Genomic DNA, 15794 nt, shown 5'->3' on the forward strand with positions numbered 1-15794 from the left:
TAAGATCTGATCGGGGCCAAGCTTGAACAGATTGCCCCCGATCCAAGTAAATGAGGCACTTTTTCTGATGATTCTGCTCTTCTCTCTTAAAGATAGGTGCGGAGGGAACTATGCTGAAACAACGTAGTTTGTTATATCAGCAAACCATGGAGAGAGTACTGAAATAGCAAACAGATGTTCATCAGGCATCTGGTCATCCACTGTTCCATCCTCATCTGCAGACAAATCCAATCTAGATAAAAAGTCAGCAACAACATTTTCTCTACCTGGTTTGTCAACAATGGTCAAATCAAACTGCTGCAATAAAAGTAACCATCTAATAATACGAGCATTCACATCTGGTTTATTCATTAAATATCTAATTGCAGCATGGTCAGTATGTACAAATGTTTGATAGCCAGTGATATAATGTCGGAACTTGTTCAATGCATGGACCACAGCCAAGAATTCTTTCTCGGTTACAGTGTAATTCAGCTCAGCTTTGGACAAGTTTTTGCTAACAAAGTAAATGGCATACGGAAGTTTTTGCTCAACTTGTCCTAAAGCTGCACCTATGGCTTTGTTCGAGGCATCAGTGTGGATGTGGAAAGGTAGGGCCCAGTTTGGACCTCTCAGGATTAGGGCTGACACCAACTTGTCCTTTAATTCATTTAGACTCTTCTGACAATCGTCAGTCCATTTAAACTCCACATCTTTTGCCAACAGGCCAAACAATGGTGAGGCTATCTTGCTGAAGTCTTTAATGAATCTCCGGTAATATCCTGCTAATCCCAAGAAACTCCGAACATCCCTTACCTTTTGAGGAGGTGGAACCTTCTTGATGAGAGCAATTTTGTTAGGATCCACCTGTAACCCTTGGCAAGAAATGGTATGGCCTAGCACGGTCCCTTCAGTCATTAGGAATTCACATTTTTCAGGACTAAGGGACAAGTTCATCTCGATGCATTTGGTTAGGACTTTTCCCAGATTGGACAATGCTTCCTGGAAGTTGGCCCCATAAGGAGTAAAGTCATCCATATAGATTTCCACTGCATCATGGACCAGCTCCGAGAAGATGCTCAAGACAGCTCTCTGGAAGGTAGCAGGGGCATTGCATAGCCCAAAGGGAAGAACTCGGTAGGCAAAGGTACCCCACGGACAAGTGAAGGTGGTCTTATCTTGGTCTTCCGAGCTGATTTGGATCTGGTTGTACCCGCTAAACCCATCCAGGAAAGAGAAGAACTTCTTTCCTGCCAGTCCATCCAACACTTGATCTATGAAAGGTAGAGGGAAATGGTCTTTCTTGGTAGCTTTGTTCAGTTCTTGGTAGTCCACACAGATTCTCCATTTCCCATTTTTCTTGGGAACCAAGACCAGAGGGGACACCCACTCACTATCTGAGATGGGGTAAATGAATCTGGCATCCAACAGTTTTTGCAATTCTTCCTTGACGATGTCCTTAAGGGTTGGATTCATTCTCCTCTGAGGTTGCCTAACCGGTTTACAATCCTCTTTGATGTATATATGATGGGTACAGACCGAAGGATGGACTCCTTTCATCTCCTTATAGCTCCAAGCAAAAGCATATAGGTGGCTGGCCAACAGGCTACACAGCTCCTTTTCCTGGGAAGGAGATAGGGAGGAGCTGATCTTCAATGCTCTCTCAGGGCCGAACTCCACATTCTTGACTCTGGGAGTAACAGGGTTGGTTGTACAAAGATCCACTAAGGTGCTAGCTTGGGCATCCTCCACCAATTTCTCTAAGGGTAGTGCACTGGAAGGTGGATTCTAGATCAAGGTCTCGATCAAGTCATCCTCGGTTGGGGGGTCTCTTCTAGTGGTATCTAGGGTGCACAGAGGTGTTGAGTACACCTCGTCTTCCTCTCCTTCTTCCAACCAGAGTGGTAAGTCATGCTCTAAGGAGGGTTGGGCAGGAGGGTATAGGACTAGCTGTTTGGACATGGGACCATTTTTTATGGTCATGTTTCCTGCACGACAACTTATGTAAGCATCTGCAGTAGCTAACCAAGGCCTTCCCAAAATGAGAGGATATCCAGTAAGCTTTGCCTTTGGTTGCAGAACCAGGAAGTCTGCAGGGTATTCCCAAGAGTCAATAGAGACCAAGACATCCTCCACAATCCCTTCGGGAGTCACGGTGGAGCGATCTGCTAGTTGCAGTACTGTCAAGGTCTTCCTCAAGGAACCCTGAAGATTGAGTTTGAGCATGGTATCCCTGGTCATCACATTAATGGCAGCCCCCAGATCAATCAAGGTGTGAGGTATGATGGTGCCATTGATGTGGACATCTACTACAGGACTTCCAGGATCTAGGTACTTTGGGCAGATGACTTGTCCTAACATAAGGCCAGACAGTTGTCCTATGACATTGATGGTTGAAGCATCTTTCTTCCGCCTGCCTGGGTGTTTGAAACACTTTTCCTTAACCAGTTTGTTGTATATTGGCACATCCTTGATGGCTTGGAGAAGTGGTATTTTCACACACAACTGCTTGAGCTCACCCAGAAGCTCATCCTCCTCTGGGTTGGGTTGTGTGGTGGCTGTTAGTCTCTCAGGAAAGGGTGGAATAGCCTTTGGTTCACTTTCCTGTTTATCTTCCTCATCCTCTGGGGGAGGAGGTTGGCGATCTGGAAGAGTCTTTCCAGATCGAAGATTGATCTCCTGGATCTCCACAGCATAGGTAGGGCATGAGGTTTCCCCAGTGTATACCTGCTGAGCCTGTCTATTGTTAGGGTTCGGGTTCGGTTGAGCAGGCATTTGAGGTTGCCTTGGAGGAGCAGGAGGTAAAGGCTGAGATTGAACTGGTGGTGGAGGCAAAATGGCAGGAGGAGTGTTGTATTGGGGCCTCCACCCTGACTGAGGTGCATTCCACTGAGGCTGTGGTTGGGCATGTGAATGATATGAATGAGAAGTAGGTTGAGTAGGGTACTGATGTGGATAAGACCATGGAGGAGGCATGGACCAGGAAGGATGAGCAGGGGGGCCCCAGGAAGGCATAGGAGCCGATTGGTTGGGGCTGTAATAAGATTGAGGTGCCCCTTGCATTCCCTGCTGATAAGGTCTAGATCCTTGTGGCCTCCTTTGGTTGATGAAATAGAGAGGTTCGGTGGGGGCTTCTGTCCCTTAGTACATGGCTTTAAACCTAGGTAAGGTTGGACACTGATTTGTGGGATGGTCCTCCTCACAAACGAAACACTTCGACCGAATGCAATGGGCATTCGTTCTTAGGGTGTCTCCTTGTGCACCTAGGGCAGAAGACAGCCAAGGCTCTCTCAGCTTCTTCTTTCTTCTGCTGGATCCTGAATGTGTCCAGCTGCATGGCAATGGTCTGTCTCACCTCACTCTTAAGATCTTCTAATTGATTTGCAAGCTCATGTTTGGAGAAAGGGACACCAGTTGAGAGGAGGTTTCCTCTACCTCGTTTCTGTGCTGCCCTGGAGTGGTTTCTAAACACAGTCTTGATGTCCTCATAAGGCAGTTGGTAAATGTCCCCCCCAGCTAACATGTGAAGGGTATCTAAGAGGTCTTCAGGGACTCCTCGGAGCAGAACCAACTTGAGGGATTCAGGGTCAAGTGTGCACCTGGCCCACTTATAGCTAAGTTGGAACCTCTCCTCATAATCCTCTAAGGACTCATCATTTCCCATGGCCATCCGAAAGATTTCTCCCTTGGTTTCCTTGGACCTACAGTAATCCTTGTACTTGGTATTGAAAGCTTGCTTCATCTGAGCCCAAGTGGTGATACTATTCCCAGGTAAGCCCATGAACCAGCGTAATGCTACATCCTTAAGAGTTGAAGGGAAGAGTTTCAGCTTTTGCTCATCTTCAGTATAGTCATAGGTTCTACAAAGGACAGTAAACTCAAACAGGAAGGTATCAGGATCTTCAGTAGTCAGTCCATGGAAGTGAGGTAAGGCGGAGGGGCTAATGTTCTTCATTTTCATCTCTCCATTGGTCTCTCGGATGGGGAAGGCACCTTCTATTCTCTCATCTTCTCTTCTATTGTCAGCCATAGCTTCAGATGGAGTGGTCCCTAACTCTTCTTCTTCTATAGGATCTTTGTCTATCTCAGGATGTTCACCTATAGGTTCTTCTGGGTCACTGTCACCAAAGAAGAGAGAAGGGTGATTCAGTGATGTGGTGGGGGTGTTGGGTAGGAATTTGCCTGATTTATCTCGGTTCCTACGAGGCATGAAATGGAGAAAACTTCTTTTTGATTGCTTTTGCTTTTTTTCTTGGTACCTGCAAAACTGAAACAGATTGATCTACAACTAACTATCTTACTGAACTAAAGATGCGGAATTGAATTGAAAGCAGGAAAGAACTAGTCTACTTTGCTCAAATGAAATTGCAGGAATGGAAATGCTAATCTACGCTTGCAGAATTGAAATTGCGGAATTGAAAGGCTAATCTATGAAAGCAAGAAATGCTAATCTATGAAAGCAGGAAATGCTAATCTATGAAAGCAGGAAATGTCTATGCTACTTTTGCAGAATGGAAATGAAGTAAACTACTGAGCAGAAGGTAAGAGTAAGAAAATGGAAGAAAAGCAACAATTACTAATACTCTGACGCTTCCCCGGCAACGGCGCCAAAAAGATGGTGGGCTCCAGTATTGTAGCAATAATGCTACAACTCCTGGGGCTCCCTATCTCTAATTTTATCAACCCGGTAGTTCGTACAAACTTGGAAGCGACGGTGCTGTATGCACAAGTACTAGCTCTTGTCGCAGCTGTCACTTGGTCAGCTGGCACAAGTCTGCTAGGGCTCAAGCCAACTTCTATATGTTCTCAGAAGAAGCTTTCTAAATGATGGACGAAGGCTATCTCAAAGGAAACTAATCTACTTTGCAAAAATGAACTGAAAGCCAACCAAAACATGGAAACCCTAGTAAACCCTAATCTGACTAGCTTAATCTCTATGATGCCATGGTGGGAGTGCAAATGTCTAAGAATGATGCCATTACCTCTAGTAATATGAAATGCATGAACTTAAACTACTTCTATTGAAAAGAACATTGTTTTTGTGTTTTTGCTTAAGTGGTTGGAGTGATTATGATTTTGTTTCTTATTAGGGTTTGGCTGTGCAGAGGTGGTGCGAAGGGAAGGAAAGCTTGGGAAAGGTCAGGGGGGCTAGGAGAGGTCCCAGGGGATCCCTAGCATCAGTCCACAGAAGTCCACAACGTTCAGATGCTCGGCAACCAAGTTTGCGGGCTCCTACAGGATGTCTGCAGGGGATCCTACAGGAAACTCAGGAATTCTACAGGAAGTCTGCTAACTTCTACAGGATGCTCTACCGTGGGAGTTTTGGGTGATGGTGAAGTGATGGAGCGGTATGGGTGGATAGGTAAGATGGAGATGGAGCTTGTGATGGCTCAGGGGCAGAGAAATAAGATGGAGAAAGAGTGCATGAAGTTGGTTGGTGGATAGAAGGATGGAAGCAATGGAAGGTCAAGAAAATGGAGCTACGTGGACAATGGAAGAGTTGGAAGGTAAACGAGTTGAACAGAGGTCGAGTAGGTGGCTTGAGGCATGGCTAAGAAGAAGAAGAAGGAAGTGGAATGATACTGAGCAGTGTAAATAAAACAAATTGCTTATGTCTTGCACCAAAAACGAGAATTCATTAACCTATGCTACCTGTGCTATTAAACAAATGAACAGCAATGTAAATCGTGAAGAGAAGTCGTGCATGGAGTTAAAATGAAGAAGTATGGTTCAAGATCAGAGTGCATGGATGGTTCTATGATTAAAACGACTGTGTTGCAGCTTGCATAAAAGTGGGAAAAGACTGCGTTTTTTTGGTGGTTGGTATAGACTGCACCCCAATCTCTAAACAGAGATGGCAGTGAAGGCACTATCAACCTTTTCTTGGAGCTCCAGTGAATTACAAACCTCCTATTCTGATCTAAGCAACTGAAAGTGATTTAACCATAAGCTAATCCTACTCAATTTCATTAACGAAATCAAATCAGCAGACTGTGTTCTTGAAATGCATATCAAACAAAGAAACAAAGTGCTGGAAAGAAAGGCAAATAACACTACAAGAAGAGGAGATCTATTGCTCTCAGGTTGGGCCCCAACCTGAGAGCTATAGCTCCCTTAAAAACTCAGAATTAGATCCAAATCTGCTTGCCTTTATTCATAATCAAAAGTCTAATGTCATGCCAAAACTGGCTTACAAAAACAAACACCGAGCTGTGCTCAGAAATTACAATATCAGTCCAAAAGTTCCAAAAGCTCCTAACAAAGGCTACGGCCTTCATATTTAGACACCATGAAGATCAAGCTGGCTTCCTCCATTCGTGGAGCTTGGCTGTCCAACTAAAAGCCAAACTGCTGTAAAACTGCTGATCCTGTAGAACGTGTTGGCTGCCTTTAAGCTCGGTGGGGAGAGCTGTTGGAGCTCGGAGTTAAGGTGAAAATCACAAGGGAAGTCATTTAAGGCTGTAGACAACCTCCCTATAAACCTGCAATGCCACCTTTGTTGTCTCCTTGTCTCCTTCTGTGTGGTCTTTTGCTCTCTTTAATGCCAAAAACCTGAAATAATCATGTATTAGCCACATAGATATAATGTCTGCCCTTCTTCCTACAAACAACACGAATATACTAAGAAATGAATGCATAAGTGATAAAAGATGAATGGTTGAGCAAGGCAAGTAGGCCAATATGAGCCCAAATTGTACCAAAAATTGGGGCTCATCACTTGTAAAGAAAATAATCCTCTCAATCCGGAATCATATATCTAAAACTCCGGGAAATGGGAAATCAGTGGCAATCTCGGATGACAAAATAATGGGAAAAGAGCTCCTAAATCTTCAACGAGACCTCCTTAGCATACAAAAATGGATGGCTAAAAGAGGGATGAACACTCTTCATTCAATCTCAGCATGGGATCAGCATACTTGGCATGAGTGGCAAATCCCAACAATCCCAATAAACTTAAAAGGACAATGGGAGAAATTAAAGCATCACCTCAAAGGGGCAGTGCCCATAAGCATTGAGGAAGAGGACGATTATGTTTGGGATCCAAATGGAGGAGGATACACGGTCAAAACAGGGTACAAAACACTTCAATAACAACAAAACCATCAGGAGTGGAGTCTCTGGAAAGTGGTTTGGAAAACTGAATACCTCCCAAAAATCAGAGCATTTATATGGACTCTTCTCAAAGGAAAATCTCTAACTACTGATAACTTAAAAAAAAAAGGAATTCGGGGCCCATCTAGGTGTGTCATGTGCTTGATAGAGGAAGAATCCATCCAACATCTCTTCTTGGAATGCAGGATAGCTAGAGAATGTTGGAAGCAGATTACAAGCCCGCTGGAAATAAACTTAAACTTCATAAACACTCTCTCAGAATTTTATAAAACATGGGAGAAGAATTATCCTTACTCTAAAAAAAACAAGGCTACGATAATCAAGCTTTGGTAATGCCTTCCAGCAGTATTGTGTTGGCAGATCTGACTAACTAGAAACAAAAGTATCTTCAAAGAACAAAAGCCAAGAATAGGTAAAATCTTATCAAAAACACGGGGTTTAGTCTTAGAAATTATAAACACTAAAGGAATGTCAGCTATGGATCACAACAATCTTCAGCAAGAGGAGAGAGATTGGATTGGCAAAGCTATATTGAAAAACACTGGGAAAGCAGGACCAAAAAAATCTTCTACAACAAGAAATTGGAAACTAAGGATGCTTGAAAAAGAACTTGAAGAGTGGAGAAAAAATCAAAATAGTTTCAATCTTTTTTTCGATGGGGCATCGAAAAACAATCCAGGGAAAGCAGGAGCAGGTGGAGTGATAAGTGATCCAAATGGGAAAGAGATCATCACATACAAATGGGGCCTAGGAGAAACCACAAATAACAAAGCAGAAGCCTATAGTCTTTTATTAGGCTCAAGGATATTAAAAAAACAAGCAATCTAAGATCCTATCATAATATGAGATTCTGCAATTGTTATTGCAGCAATGATTAATAGTAAAAATCCCAATAATACGGCTATCAACAGAATATATCAGAGGATAAGATTGAACTTAAAAGGATTGGGGAGGGTCAGCTTCAAACATTTTCTGAGAGAACATAATAAAGAGGTTGGTATTCTCGCCAATAAGGCTATAGAAAGAGAAGCAGGAAGCGTAAAGGAAAACAACGAAATTTATTGTATCTCCATCCCATAAGTTATAACATCCCTCATGATGAAAGAGAAAAAAAATGGGAAAAAGCATGAGGAAAATAAAAAAAATCAGGGAGAGTACACTAGCAGATCATAAGGTAGATTTGTTAACATAGGCACTCAATTGGTACCTACAGGAATATAAGCAGAAAATCCGAACAAAATCTAAAAATATCCAAAGCTCGCACGCCAAGGAATACAGAAATACTTTCTGCCTGAATCGAGCCGATATCTGTCATATCAGTGTCAAGTTACAAGAAACAAATGTGTTCATAAATTGTAGTCGAATGATCATATTCAAACACTGCAACAGGACACACATCCTCGCGTTTATCTACAAGTCTAGTAATCTCAATGCAAGCTTATGTAACTCCACAGTGAATAGCAAAAATTCTCAGTTAGAAGTCTTCAGTTTTCTGTGTCAATCCATTAGTGAAGCAATCTCTCAGTCATGCACTTTCATACATTCGGGTCACCCATCATCCTGCTGCGAGCTCTTCGTTAGTCTCTTAGCCATCTCCAAAATCTGCAATAGCAAGAAGGCTCCAATGTCCTCTAACAAGCACTTTGTTTCCAATAACCCCCTATGTATCCCTCCCTTGAATTGATAGAGCATTCTTTCTTGTGTCATCATTACTTTGTGTCATATTATCAGTGTGTCTCCCTCTTTTCAAAATCTCCATCAACTCCATCATTTGCCTCATCACATCGCCCTCTCCATCATCCATTCAGTTTTCGAAAAAGCCTCCATGGACATCCCATCAAACAAGCTTCATAGTATTTTATCAAAGCAAGCCCAGTGCATTTTCTCTTGGCCAGTTTGGGCATAGATGTGTATTTGTGTGGCAACATGCTGCATCAGATCAAAATCTCATTTCAAGGATAGAGAAGCAGAGCAAAATAATCTCAATAGAAGGTATTCCAAAAACAACGGTAAGATCAACAAGAGCACATTCAAAAGGAACAAAAAAGATACAAAAAACTCAGCAAGTCAGAGGATCGAAATGGAGTGTAATCTCATAGAAAGAGTTGCAAAAAATGATAGTTGTCCAACATGTAGAGCAAACAGGTTCATGATAGGTAGGTTCAACGAAGCACTTAAGGATTTCAGGTCGGAAATGAAAATAGAGAACATGTATAAACATAGAGACATAGATAAGTAGAAAGCCGAAATAATAGAGCTCAAAAACAAATGTAAGAATATTGAGGAAGCCATAGACTATATCAAGTCAATCACTTAGAGCCAGCAAGGGGAAACCTCCACTCAGCAAAGCAAGAAGCGTCACCCTCAACAGGGGCAGTCAGTCAACCAGTTTTGGTGAAATCTTTTAATTTTATATGTATTGCAAGTTTATTTTACTTCTAGGACAATATGTTCGGCAATACACCAAGTTAGTCAAAGGAATACATAGAAAATTGGATTCAAGTTTAGAAATAGGGACTGCGCTCCCATTTTCAGCTTTGTACTTGAATTTATTCCCCATCGAATGTGATATGAGTTTGCTTCTCTCTTTTTCTGCAATATAACCAATACCTAACTATGTTAAAATAATAATAATAATAATAAGTGATGCAAATAAATTTATATATAAAGCTTGAAATTTTACATTAGAATAGTAAGTTGTAAGAATTTTTGTATTTATTCATACATCCAACTATAAATTATATAATACATAATATAAAAATTTCCACTCAAATTATAAAAGTTTCCATACAAATTCCACATTATAGTAAAATATATAAAATCCACATTTTCAAGAATTTTATTATTCTTAACCAAGTTAATATTAAGGGTGTAAACACATATTTTCAAAATATGCATTTATATTTTTAATTGCTAATTACCTAGTAGGTGTGGTCTATATTAAAATTGAACTTAAAATAAGTGAACAAAATTTTATTGGAAAAAAATATTCTTTCTATAATACATCATCCGAGTGATAATATAAAAAAATTTAATTTCAAAACCAAAAATAATCTATTAAATTTAAATAGATTTTTAATTTCAAAACCAAAAATAATCTATTAAATTTAAATATGATTTATTTATCCAATATTAAACAATCACTAACTTATTTGATTTCTTTTAATCACCATCTTGGGAATTTCAAAGCCACGGAAAGTCAACACAACATGTTTCGCCCTTGATTTCCTCTGCACTATATGTTCGTTTACTAGATTTGTGGGATCATTACATCCAAATTCTAAAAGATTTTATGCCGGTAGCTTCGTATATATAAGAGTATTTAACTTTTGTTGGAATTAATTTATTTTTGTAATTAGTTTTTAAATATTAAAAAATTATAATTTATATAAATAATTCAACACCACATGTTTCGCCCCTGATTTCCTCTGCACTACATGTGCGTTTACTAGATTTGTGGAATCATTATATCCAAATTTTAAAAGATTTTATGACGGTAGCTTTGTATATAAGAGTTTTAAATTTTTGTTGGAATTATTTTATTTTTATAATTAGTTTTTAGATATTAAAAAATTATAATTTATATAAAGAATTCAACACCACATGTTTCGCCCTTGATTTCCTCTGCACTATATGTGCGTTTACTAGATTTGTGGAATCATTACATCCAAATTCTAAAAGATTTTATGACGGTAGCTTTGTAGGTAAGAGTATTTAACTTTTGTTGGAATTAATTTATTTTTATAATTAGTTTTTAGATATTAAAAAACTATAATTTATATAAAGAATTCCACAACACATGTTTCACCCTTGATTTCCTCTGCACTATATATGCGTTTACTAGATTTGTGGAATGATTACATCCAAATTCCAAAAGATTGTATGACGGTAGCTTTTTTTCAGTGAGGGAGAGAATCCCCGTTGAAGAATCATAATACATCATATATCTCTGAAGCGAGCAGATTTATCATACAATATTTATCGCCGAAGCGAGCAGAATACGTTAAATACACATCATACAACATCAGCATACGTCATCAGAATACGTCATCATCAAATACACATTACGTCATCATCGATGCAGCAGCAGCGCGCATCCCGCAAGAATCGAACATAGTTAAGGGGTGCGAAAGCCAACCGGCCCAACCAACATATCATGCACGTGAAGTGCTTTATGACGGTAGCTTTGTATATAAAAGTATTTAACTTTTGTTGGAATTAATTTATTTTTATAATTAGTTTTTAGATATTAAAAAATTATAATTTATATAAAGAATTATATGATTTGAAGTTGGGATTTTTAAACGTTTTTTGGGAAGGGATCTTTGTTATTAAATTTACATATTATAATTAATATCATTGTTTTATTTAAAAAATTAGTTGTTGATTTTTTAATTTTTATTATGTTTGTATGTTCATAATATGTGATGTAAAATCAATGCAATATTTTATATAAAATCTAATAAAAAAAAAAAATAGTTTAATTTGAATGATGTAAGATTATAAAATTTTTACACAACAATATCAATTTTTTTTGGAATGATGTATAATGTTAATATTATTTTTAAAAAGAGTATAAATTATATTTTTGATGAGGAGACATGAGAACCTTAAGATATATACAACTTTTGAATGTTTATCTAATTCATCATCTTTTTCAATTAATTTACACTTAGCTCATTCTTACTCTGGTTCAGTTTATATAATTGTTTTGTTGTTGAATTTAAACTTCTGTGATCTATATCAAAGTTGACGATAAACCACACTGGTTAGTTCGAAACGCGTTGACAAATGAATCATGATATAATTTACTCGGAAAATTATTCTCAAATAATTGTTTTGTGCTAATATCTTTTAAAATCAAATTCTTAAATACAATTTGAATTTAATCCTCACTTTGTCATTATACATTACACCGTTTTTAAATTTAATCGTCACTGTGTCATAACTTGGGAAGCAAAGTTGAGTGCATGCGGGGTCCTCTTGCCAAGCAACTTGCGCTCCGGAAACGACATGACTGAATGTCTGAGAAACCCGTTGGTATTAAATTGTCGAGAATCAACTTGAGTAGAGGGAGGGTCGTACTTGCAACCAAAAGTATTTGTCGTGCAAAATGGGCCCATCTTGTTTTTTCTCAAAAGTTCACTGTTTCCCGCGGGCCCTCGTTAACAAGCTCAGATGTCCACCCTCCACACTACATCTAACTACGTATCAAGATGGTCCCCTTGCCACTGCGATCATAACACAATCCCGATCGAAATAAACGTGGATTATGTATAAACCTCACGACAGATTTTAATACATAATTAATTTATGTTATACCCTGCAAAATGGGCTCATCTTGTTTCATCTTTAAAAAGTTAAAAAGTTTCATCACTGGATTTTTTTTAATTTCTTCCATCGTTTTCTTTTAAGCTTTGTCCATTCTCGTTCTTTGATTTCATATGGGTGAAGTTAGTTGAACTATTAGGCATTCATCCATTATTTTAATTTTTACTTTAAAAAAACATCATCTTCTTTCATCCTCTATTGTGATGTTTTAAGAGAAGTTGATATTTTCCGCATCATAACAACCCAAAATTTTCACTCAAATAAATTGTTTGTGGATTTTACTCTAGCTCCTTTTGCTAGATTATTTTTTGAGGGGGATTTTCCTAATTGGAATTTATTTGTGGATTTTACTCTAGCTCCTTTTTCTAGATTATTTTTTAGGGGATTTTTCTAGTTGGAATTTATTTGTGGATTTTACTCTAGCTCCTTTTTCTAGATTATTTTTTGAGGAGGATTTTCCTAATTGGAGAAAGAACATAGTACATGGTGTTTTGCATTTGTTCATTTTTACCAAATAGTTTGATATGAAGTAAAACTAGATAAGCAAATGAAGATCTTCATATATTGAATTCAACTACATAATCAAGTTTATGATTCCAATACATATCTATGACCTTCAAGTAGGTGAGGCTAGTGAATGACTCATGAGATTGTTGTGATTAAAGCAGGCATTAACGTAACACAATCACACATAATGGGAAAGAAGAGAGATGAAGAAGTAGAGGCTATGACAAAACAATATGCTAGTGAAAGAAAGATGAAGAAAGAAGATGTTGTAGGCAAAGCAAGATGAAAGAAGACGATTATAGAGAGAATGATGCAACAACAAAGAAAAATGCATGGGAAAATGAATGATGATGATAGAAAGAAGAAAGAAATTTGGTGAACATGCAAAAATGAAAAATAAAGAATAGAAGCAACATAAGAATAATAATACTAATTATTGATGAAAAGAAGTGTATCCACAAAAATACAGTTGCTATAAAATTTAAGGGCTCCTAATGTTTGTGGATGATGGCAAGGAAATGGTCTTGATCCAATGTTCACCTAAGGGATAGATTGGATTGAGTGGAAACCTGAATTGAATACCCGAGTCAATGTTAATGTAATCATGATGAAGAAACTATAATGCCATTGAAAAGTTTAAGGTGCTCCAAAAACCACTTTGTGGAGTAAGGTTAATGGTCAACCAAAACCGTTGATACAATGTATGGTTTGTGGTCAGCTAGAAACTAATTGATGTCTTGTTTGTAGTAAAAGAAACCACTTATGGGGTGATGGTTACATGTTAGCCAAAGAAAACCCAAGATGATGATTGATCATGATGCAAGGGGACTGAAATTGTTTATATTTTCGCAGGTACAAGATGAAAATGGAAGAAAATCAAGGATGAAGAATGAAGAAGACCGAATATCACATAATACTTAAAATAAAGATAAAGCATAGGGAAGACAAAGTGCATAGAAGAGCAATATCAAAAGGGGATCAACTTATAGAGTTGACAAATGCATATTGAGATCACAAGTCCTTGTTAAGGGGCATTATAAAGGAGTAACTCTTTCTTGTGATGTTTAATAAATTAATATGATGGATTTATAATGTGTTAATGATGTAGACCAATTTTAGAAGTCTACGAGAAATGAGGGAAGTTGTTGAAATATGACAACAAGAATATTCCAATTTAATTTGTCCTTGAATTAAATTGTGAATTAAAATCGAATTTAGTCTTAACAGCTACTTGAAAATAATTAATTAATTTATTTTTAATTAATTAGTTGGAAAAATTCAAGTTAGAAGTCTTTCTGAAGTAATGCAAGAGTCGTCCCTTAAATTAAGGAGATAAGATTGAGTTATATTTGAGTTGTAATTAGTTAACTCAGTTTACTGAGTTAAGTCCAGTTAAATTAGTTCCAAATTGTTTGAGGAACTAATTAGTTTACTCTAGCTCCTTTTTCTTGATTATTTTTTAGGGGGATTTTCCTAATTGGAGAAAGAATATAGTACATGGTGTTTTGCATTTGTTCATTTTTACCAAATAGTTTTATACGAAGTAAAACTAGATAAGAAAATGAAGATCTTCATACATTGAATTCAACTACATAATCAAGTTTATGATTCCAATACATATCTATGACCTTCAAGTAGATGAAGCTAGTGAATGACTCATGAGATTGTTGTGATCAAAGAAGGCATTAACATAACACAATCACACATAATGGGAAAGAAGAGAGATGAAGAAGTAGAAGCCATGACAAAACAAGATGCTAGTGAAAGAAAGATGAAGAAAGAAGATGTTGCAGGAAAAGCAAGATGAAAGAAGATGATTATAGAGAGAATGATGCAACAACAAAGAAAAATGCATGGGAAAATGAATGATGATGATAGAAAGAAGAAAGAAAGACGGTGAACATGCAAGAATGAAAAATAAAGAAGAGAACAACATAAGAATAATAATACTAAGTATTGATGAGAAGCAGTGTATCCACAAAAATACAGTTGCCATAAAATTTAAGGGCTCCTAATGTTTGTGGATCATAGCAAGGAAATGGTCTTGATCCAATGTTCACCTAAGGGATAGATTGGATTGAATGGAACCTTGAATTGAATACCCGAGTCAATGTTAATGTAATCATGATGAAGAAACTATAATGTCATTGAAAAGTTTAAGGTGCTCCAAAAACCACTTTGTGGAGTAAGGTTAATGGTCAACCAAAACCGTTGATGCAATGTATGGTTTGTGGTCAGCTAGAAACTAATTGATGTCTTTTTTGTAGTAAAAGAAACCACTTGTGGGGTGATGGTTGAGGGTCATCAATGAAAACCCATAGGTGTGATGGTTACATGTTAGCCAAAGAAAACCCAAGATGATGATTGATCATGATGCAAGGGGACTGAAATTGTTTATATTTTTGCAGGTACAAGATGAAAATGGAAGAAAATGGAGGATGAAGAATGAAGAAGACCGAATATCACATAATACTTAAAATAAAGATAAAGCATAGGGAAGACAAAGTGCATAGAAGAGCAATATCAAAAGGGGATCAACTTAAATAGAGTTGACGAATGCATATTGAGATCACAAGTCCTTGTTAAGGGGCATTATAAAGGAGTAACTCTTTCTTGTGATGTTTAATAAATTAATATGATGGATTTATAATGTGTTAATGATGTAGACCAATTTTAGAAGTCTACGAGAAATGAGGGAAGTTGTTGAAATATGGCAACAAGAATATTCCAATTTAATTTGTCCTTGAATTAAATTGTGAATTAAAATCGAATTTAGTCTTAACAGCTACTTGAAAATAATTAATTAATTTATTTTTAATTAATTAGTTGGAGAAATTCAAGTTATAAGTCTTTCTTAAGTCATG

The sequence above is a fragment of the Pinus tabuliformis genome, chromosome 5_2 (genome assembly GCF_031772625.1).
Source record: "Pinus tabuliformis cultivar Carrire ecotype Pingquan chromosome 5_2, CPIR1, whole genome shotgun sequence".
Taxonomy (NCBI): Eukaryota; Viridiplantae; Streptophyta; class Pinopsida; order Pinales; family Pinaceae; genus Pinus; species Pinus tabuliformis.